Below are 9,310 nucleotides of genomic sequence, written 5' to 3' on the forward strand. Positions count from 1 at the left end.
AATCTGGAAACCCTTCTGTGTTTGTGTTTTTAATAAGCTTCCTCAAATTCTTTGCAATGCACAGGGAAGGAAATAAGTTCACCTCTGATGCCCAAGGTACACCCTGTTACTTAACAGTAGTGACAGATACCAGTAACATCCAGTTTGTTCTCGCTTCCTTTTTCTTGGGTTTAGGGTGGTCACAGAATTACAAGTCTTGAGGACTCTATGAATACATGGATATTTGTGGTGGGATGTATATATTGAGGAGAAAAATTCAACATATCTTTTCCTTCACCTGAGGAGAGCAAAGGTCAGAAGAGAGACTGATGAACACTCTTCCTCCAAGGGACGTGCACATTTCCATCCCTTACATACAAGCAATGTGCAGTATAAGGATAAGCAGTGCCCTTTCTGTAATCCACTGTGCCCTTTGTGTGACCCACTTCCCCTTGGAACCAGTGTTCTAGAAAAAAAAGAAGACTTCTGTGGATGAAGAAGCAGTTAATGAGCCAGGTGCAGTGGCGCACACCTGTAATCCCAGCGACTCTGGAGGCTGACACAGGAGGATCAGGAGTTCAAAGCCAGCCTCAGCAACTTAGTGAGGCACTAAGCAGCTCGGTAAGACCCTGTCTTTAAATAAAATATAAAATAGGGCTAGGGATGTGACTCAGTGGCCAAATGCCCCTGAATTCAGTCTCCAGTACCCAAGAAAAAGAAGTAATTAATGAGTATGAAGAGAGGAATTTGGCAGTGTAGACAGTCTGTCTTGGGGGAAAACAAGAGGCCTTGGGAGGAAGAAGGAAATTGAAAAATAACACCACTCAAGAGCTGGTTGAAATCAAACATGACCTCACCTGATGACTCAGTGCTCACCCACACACAGACATCCCAGAGTTTTCTGGATTCATTGTAGAGGGAGCATATCAGGGGAAACAGAATAAGAAGAAAAACTGTTTTTCTCTTCCCAGTTGAACTTTGATTTTTCCAACATGAGTCCATAAAAGTATAAGAAAGAAGAGAGTGCCTTTTTGTGTACTTCACTGTCTTCCCAAATTTTATCATCACTTTTAATATTCTGGGATTTTATTTATAGAAAGAGATCATTGTGAGTTTTGCAGTCGAGATGTGCATCAGCCACTCTAAAGTCTTCCTAAGAGATCACTGAATCCACATGTAGAAGTCATCGTTGTGTGACCTGTACCTTCATGTTTGCTTCAGAGGAGCTTTTGGTTCCATTTATGTAATGTATGCCTCCTTCCCTTACATGGCAAACCAAGAAAACAAGGGCTGTCATTGCTGCAGTAACTTGAAGGCTGACTGTTGAATTAAGTGGGCATTGAAATACATACATTAACTGGATTCACCACTAGAGGGCAACAAGGCACCTGTTTAGGCCCATACCAGCCGAGTCTATTTAAGAAATAAATATTTAAGAATGACTGTCATGGCTGTCATGAGAAGACGTGAAGGCAGTGTGTCATTTATCAAGGTTGCCAGATGTAACAAATGAAAATACAGAGCCCCGGTTTAAATGGGAATTACATTTGAATTACATTTGAATTTTAGGTAAACAATATTTTGAGTACAAGGATGTCCCAAACATGGTATGAGATATACTAAAAATTTTTCATGTTTTGTAATGCATTGAATACACTAGCATTTTACTTATAAAAAGGTGATTGTGAAATTTTAGGATGAAAGTATGTCATTCCTCTTTGAAATCTAAATTATTTCTACCACATAAACATAGATGTCATCTTTGTGCAGCGTCTGAAATTGCAGAAAAACAATAAATATGGTTTTTTGTATAAGCACGTTCCATGCACTGTTTGGGACATATCTATACTAAAACCATGTTCATTTGTTTATCTGAAATTCACATTTAGCTGGGTGTCCTATATTTCATCTGGCAACACTAGTCATGTTAAGCTACATAAGTACCCTTGGGTCCTCCCTCCAGTGCACCAAACCAGTATAAATAATGCTTTATACAGAAGTGGATATTAGCTACATTATGCAAAGCAGATTTATTTATAATTTAAAACATGACTAAGAGTTAATATCATAAACATTACATAGCCATAAAAATTAATTCTATCATAATTCCATCCTGAGAGGTGCTTCCTGTCTGGGTTGTGCAGGTCTTTCTGAGAAATCTGACTGCTCACCTCTTCCCACACCTGGCTCTGATCATGCATGTGTCCTGTTTCATTTACTTCTATGCTTATCTACTCTTTCTCAAAGGATGTGAGCTTCTCGAAGACAAGGGTTCGTGTTGATTCAGCTTTGCAGCCTTCATCATAACTGCTCAATAAAAGGTCTTTCAAAATGGATTCATTGTTTCCTTCTGAGTTTTTTCCGTCAGTTATACCTCTGGGCATGAATCACTTGGCCAAAAAGCAAGACTGCTTTTGAGATCAGACCAGGTCCTCCTGCTGTCAGCACCCACGGCACTCCATTCTTCCATGTCACCCTGGAATGACTTGTCTAATGACCTAGCCCCTCGAGACGATTGGCCCTAAAGACAGGAACCTGGACAGTCTCGCTCACAGCAGTGATCCCAGTACTCAGCACAGTGCCTGGCACAGGGTCCTGCTTAACACACTTTTTTAAGTGATTGGACGAGTTGTATGCCTTTACTTGTTCCCATGAACCCACCCTGGCAAGTGTCTTGGAGCCTGGAATGATAGAAATTGGAAATTCAGAAACAGGGGTCTGGGGAACGAGGCTCTGAGTGGGCCTGTGGGAACATGTCCAAAGTGTGCACTCTTCAGAGAGCACCCAGTATGGGGCAGGCACCGGGTGACAGGCGGAGAGGCAGCTCGTCTCCCAGAGGTCAGTCGCCCTCATCGTCAGCCCTCTCAGCGTTCACACTCTGCAACCTCAACAGAGCCACCATGACGGAGGCTATGCCTGGACCCAGCAACAGGGCTAACTGCCCACCCCACCTCGGCCCTGACAAGTGCCAAGCCCCACCCCTTCACTGGTCCACTTCTGGGGATTAATGCCATTTCCTGCATGCCAGACAATGACTCAGGCCCCCACTATCCAAGGGGCCACAGAGTGTGAGAAACTTGGTCTCCATTGTGCTGCTATTAGGAGATGGTGGATTGCCAACTTCCTTCTCTAAGAGACGGGGCCTAGTGGAAGGTCTTCAGGGGATTGGGGCCATGCTCTTGAAGGGGTCATTGGGACCCTGGCGCCTCCTTCCTCTCTGGCTTCCTATCCAGGAGGCAAGTGATTTTGCTCCTGCCTCACCCAACGTAACAGGCCAAACAGTGAAGGACCTCTAAAGATTTCAGCCAAGACAAACCTTTCGTCTTCATAAGTTGATTATTTCAATATTTGTTATAGTAATGGAAAGCTAACAGCATCTATATTCATTTTCTGTTGCTACTCTAACCAGTTATAGTGACTTAAAACAGCACAAATTTATTACATTACAGATCTGTGAGTTCTGTAGTCCAGAAGTCCAAAATGGGTGTCTCTGGGCTAAAATCAAGTCGTCAGCAGAAGTGTATTTCAGTCTAGAGACTCTTGGAGAGAATCAGTTTCCTTGGTTTTGCACCTCTAGATGCCACCTGCATTCCTTGACTAGGACTCCTTCCTCCATCTTTAAAGTCAGAAACAGCTAGTCAGATTCTCACATCACGTCCCTCTGACCTCTGCTTCTGTTTCCCTCTTCACATTTAAGGACCCCTGAGACTACATTGGGCCCACCTGGGTCATCCAGGATAATCTCCCTATTTTAAGGTCATTTGATGGATAACCCTAATTCCATCTGCTACTATAAATCCCACTTAGCCATCTAACATATTCATGGGTTCCAGGGATTCAGATATAGACATTTTTGGAGCAGAGGGAGATTATTCTATCATAGTGCTTTCTTGTGTATCACTCAAAGTGGTTTCCTTCTCTAAATGAACCCTGATACATTGCCTGAGACCAGCGGACCCACTTTATACCAAAGGAGATACAGCATTGAGCTCATGACCACAGGATCCAGTCCTACACTATGCCACATTGCCTCAAAGCTTCTGCTCTGACAGAATGTTGGAACAGCCTGAAAAGACACAGCCAAGGTCCCAGCTGACAGTGAACTCCCAAGAGGCTGAGGAGCTAGGTCTCCAGAAGTCTGGGAACTAAGGATTGGACATCCAGTGGCATGACTTACCCTCACTCCCACATCTCCCTGAGGAATCTGCACTTCTGGTCCCCACAACTTTAGAGGTCCTCATTTCCTGATGGGGGAGTGAGGGGCTGGTTAGCCAAAGGACACAGGAAGGAGTCCACTAAGCCTGAAGCTGTGGCTTCCACGTTGCTGGTTTGAGTTCCTCACACACGTAGTACAGCAGGCAGAGAAAGGAGGTGCTATGCAGGCAGAGGGGAGGCACCCCAACTATATGAAGGTGATAGAGTTTTAACTATATAATGGAGCAAGGAGGCATAGATCTGGAACCAGGAATTCACAGGGGTGTGCCTTGATGCTTTCTGCGAATCAGCGATTACAGTAACAGAAACAGGCAAGAGCACAGCAGTGGGACACAGACGCTGAGGGTAAAGTTCTGGGTAATCCGGCCAGGCAAGCAAACCAGGCCAGAGAGGCCGGTGGAGAGGGAGGAGAATCTTAAATGAGTGGGAATGGAGGAAGAAGATGACTGCTTATTAAGAGATTTGAGACCCTGCAGAAGCAGGAGCTAGAGCTGGCCCACTAATCTCCCCATCAGAAAGGTTTGATTTTGTTTGGCTTGGTACCAGGGATTAAACCCAGGGGCACCTAACCACTGAGTCACATTCCCAGTCCTTGTTATTTTTTAATTTAGAGACAGAATCTCACCAACTTGTTAAGGCCTTGCCAAGTTGCCAAGATTGGCCTCAAACTTGCAATCCTCCTGCCTCAGCCTTGGGAGTTGCTGGAATTGCAGGCATGAACCACCATGTCTGGCATCTTTTTTTAATTGTGACAGCTAGCCATCACCTGGGAGAACCAATTACAGCATGGAGTGAATTACTGTAGGACACCGAAGCTCTGCAGTATGCAGGGATGACCAGCAGCAGATGTTCTTAGTGCCTCCTCTTATTTCCTTGGTATTTAATGTTTCTGAACAAAAGGGAACTTCTAACTCCAGGGACTGTGACTCCTTGCCTGAGGGCTTTTCTGACTTCCAAAGTCCATTTTACCCAAGATTTGATGAGAGTTAGCACCGAGCAACAGAGGCCTGCTAAGCAAGTTGCAAAGCACTGGACAGCCTCCAGCAAGAGAATGAATTTCAGGATCCACTTGTCAACTTCTGCAAAAAAGTTAGGATCTAATAAGGATTAGAGTAAGTCTGTAGAGCAATTTGGGAAATATTGCCAAACTAGCAATTTAAAATCTTCCAATCCATGAATATAGGCTATCCTTCCATTTATTTAGGTCTTCTTTAATTTCTTTAGATAATAGTTTTTAGTTATTAGTGTATAAGCTTTGCATTTATTTACTTAAATTTATTCCTAAGAATTTTATTGATTTTGATACTGTTGTGAATGGAATTATTTTCTTAATTTCTTTTTCAGAATGTTCACTACTAGTGTGTAGAAACAAAACTTGGGGGTATATTTATCTTGTGTTCCACAACCTTACTGAACTCATTGATCAGTTGTGTGTGTGTGTGTGTGTGTTCCTTAGAATTTTCTACATAAAAAGATCATATCATCTGTAAATAGATACAGTTTTACTTCTTCCTTTCCAACCTGCTTGCCTTTTGTTTTTCTTGCTTAATTTCTCCAATTAGAATCTGGAATTCAGTGCTGAATACAAGTGAACACAGTGCCTTGTCCTGATCTTAGAGAGAAAGCTTGTCATCTTTAGATTACCTATGACATTAGCTGTGAAGGTTCTTTATTTTTTTTAATAGATGCCCTTTATCAGATTGAGGAAGTTCCCTTCTATTCCCGGTTGCTTAGTGTTTTGTTTTGTTTTGTTTTAATCATGAAAGGGTGTTGCATTTTCATCAAATGCCTTGCATAGATCTACTGAGATTACCTCTATTTCTTTGTCCTTTGTTCTGGTAAAATGATCTATCACATCCAGTTTTTTTAATGTCAAATCAACCTGCATTCCTGTGATAAACCTCACTTTGGTGTGGCATATAGTGCTTTTTCTACATTGTTGGACTCAGTGTTCCAGTATTTTGGAGGATTTTTACATTTATCTTCACAAATGATGTTGGTTTACAGTTTTCTTTGCTTGTGGTATCTGTGTGATTTGGGTTTCAGGTTAATGCTGGCCAGTCTTTTGCTTTAGTTTGGTTTTTGGATGTTGGTTTCTTGCCACTTTGTGGTATCAGAGATCAAACCCAGAGTCTTGCACATACTAGGAAAACACCCAGCCACTGAGTTATACCCAGCTGGACTCGTTTTGTGTTCTTTTAGTGGTGGCCAATCAGATACATCCTTAACAGGAGTCAGAGGAGAGACTCAGAGAAATGAACTTGTTTATACCCACAGGACCTAGAGACAGGAGGCATGGCACACCACACAGGTCACCTGGGGAAAACACCAAGTGTCAAGAGGCAGAAGATAGGAGTAAGGGGAAGGTTTAGGCCACTGCCTTTATTGGGGTTTCTGCAGGACAGCCAAGGCAAGGCAGGGTGAACAGATTAGGATTGGCAGGTGTGAATAATTCAGTGGCTTTGGGGCACGGGGGCAATCCCTACTGCCCGGAACCTGGCCCTGGGATGAGCGAGGCAGAGGAATGTCCCTCCTGGGATGCACAGGCTGGATACAGGAGGTCCAGCTCTGATGGTTAGTTTGTATATGTCATTGACACTCCCAGATGTGCCCTTTGCTGTCTCTGAGAATTGCCTATCCTTGGAAGAGGCAGTGTTTCCGCAGGCAGAGCAGTTTTTTAAGATGTAAAAACATCATAATCTGCAAAAAATAAAAATGCTTAAAATATAGACTCATAGGATGAGTTGGGAAAGATTCCTTTCTCTATTTTTCAAAAGAGTTTGTAGAATATTGGGGTTAATTTTTATTCAAATGTTTGGCAGTAGGCCTGGGGATGTAGTTCAGTAGTGGAGCTCTTGCCTAGCACACATGGAGCTCTGTGTTTAACCCCTACCACCACAAATAAATAAATGTTTGGTAGAATTCACCAGTGAAGCCATCTGACCTCAGCTTTTCTATGTGGAAAGGTGAGTTGTAATGGGATTGAATTACAGATTATGTCTCTTTACTTGGTGTGTTAATCAGTTTTCCATTGCTGTGACAAAATACCTGAGAAAATCAACTTAGAAGAGAAAAGATTTATTTTTGACTCACAACTTCAGAGGTTTCCGTCCATGATCACTTGTCTCCATTGTTTCTGAGCCTGCAGGGAGACAGAACACCATGGCAGGAAGATTGTGGCAGAGCAAAGCTGCTCACTTCAAGGCAGCCAGGAAGCAGAGAGAGAAAGAGAGAGAGAGAGAGAGAGGCCCTATCTCTGAACATTGCTGCCCTGGGCACCAAGCTTTCAACACATGAGCTTCTGGAAGATATTCACATCCAAACCATAGCACCTGGAGTCTACTCAGATTTCTTCTTGAATGAGTTTTGGTAGCTTGTGTCTTTCTAGGAATTTTTCCATTTCATCTTGGTTATCTAACTTTTTTGGCGTGAAATAGTTTAGCAACTTTCCTTATCCTTTTTATTTTCCTAAAGTTAGTAGGAATGTCCCCTCTTTCATTCCTGATTTCAGTAATTTGAGTCTTCTCTGTTCCCCCTGCAGCCCCCACCCCATCAGTCAAGCAAAAAGTTTGTCAATTTTATTGATCTTCTCAGAGAACAGAGAACCAAACTTTGGTCTTGTTAATTCATTCCCTCTCTCTCTCTCTCTCTCTCTCTCTCTCTCTCCCTCCTGCATCCCCAGGCCTATTTATTTATTTACTTAGGGCCAGTATCTCTCTCAGTTGCCTAGGCTGACCTTGAATTTGAGATTCTCCTGCTGGAATGGAGTTCAGTAAGCTATTATTTCTCTATTCTCTATTTCACTTATTTTCACTTTAATATTTATTACTTACTTCTGTGACTTTGAATTTAGTTTGCTCTTCTTTTTCTTATGTCTTAAAGTAGAAGTTCAGGTTAATTGAGATTTTTTTTTCTTAATATATAAAAATCTATATAAATTTCCCTCTAAGTACTGCTCTTACTGCGTTCCATCAATTTGGGGTATTGTGTTTTTCTTTTCATTCATCTCTTAGGCTTTATGATTTCCTTTGTGGATTCTTCTTTGACTCATTGGTTGTTTAAGAATGTTGTTTAATTTCCATATTTTTATGATGTTCCATATTTTATCCGGTTACTGATTTCTAATTTTATTCCATTGTAGTCAGAGGACATCTATTGTGATTTTAATCATTTTAAATTAGTAGAGAATTTTTGCATAGTCTGACCTGTGTTCTATCCTGAGAATATTGCATGAGGCCTGGAGAAGAATTCTCATTCTGCTGTTATTGGATACAGAGTTCTGTAGATGTCTGTTACGAATATTTGGTTCATGGTCTTGATGACTTGATTTGGTCATGGTGGGATGACTTTCTAATAGAGGGAGAGAACAAGTCAGACTCAGACCCTTCGTTTTACCATCTGGCATCTCTTCCCTCCCACTCACACAGCACGTCTAAGTTCACGCACTCCCATGAGCACTCAGCCTGAGATCTTTGCTCTTCGCCTTGTCTAACCATGGTTGACAGAACATGGCAAATGTCAGAGAAAGCTTGCTTACCAGACGCTTCTCTGAACATAGAAAGTAGCACAGGACATCAGCTTCGATATGCCCTGTGAATGTCCTCTGGCAAGCAACAACTCAGTGTCATTCCTCGGACCATTCAACAGGCAGGGCTTGGCCTCTGTCTCTCCCACCTTCACCTCTTTTTTTCCTCCTACCTACTGCACTTGACCCAAATTGGCTGTCTTCTTTTATTTACTTATTTGTCTACCTATCTATCTATCTATTTATTTATTTATTTGGGGGCTGGGAATTGAACCCAGGGCCCCTTGCATGCTAAGAATGTGCTCTACCACTGTTCTACGCCCCCCAGTCTTTCTTTGTTCTTGTAGCTCTTTCCCACCTCAGAACCTTCAAAGACAGGGACCTCTTTCCCTGGCAGTGGCCCTACCTATGCTCCTCTGACAGTCTCCTTCTCTCAGATCTCAGCTTTTATGTCACCTCTCCAAAGAGACCTCCGTGTAAATCCCTGATATGACTCCTGAACCATTCTCCTCACAATTCATCACTAGGGGTTTTTTTTTTATTAGTTTGGTTACTAATTTATTTTTTTTCCCCACACTAGAATCTAAACTC

The sequence above is a fragment of the Sciurus carolinensis genome, chromosome 9 (genome assembly GCF_902686445.1).
Source record: "Sciurus carolinensis chromosome 9, mSciCar1.2, whole genome shotgun sequence".
In the NCBI taxonomy this organism is placed as follows: Eukaryota; Metazoa; Chordata; class Mammalia; order Rodentia; family Sciuridae; genus Sciurus; species Sciurus carolinensis.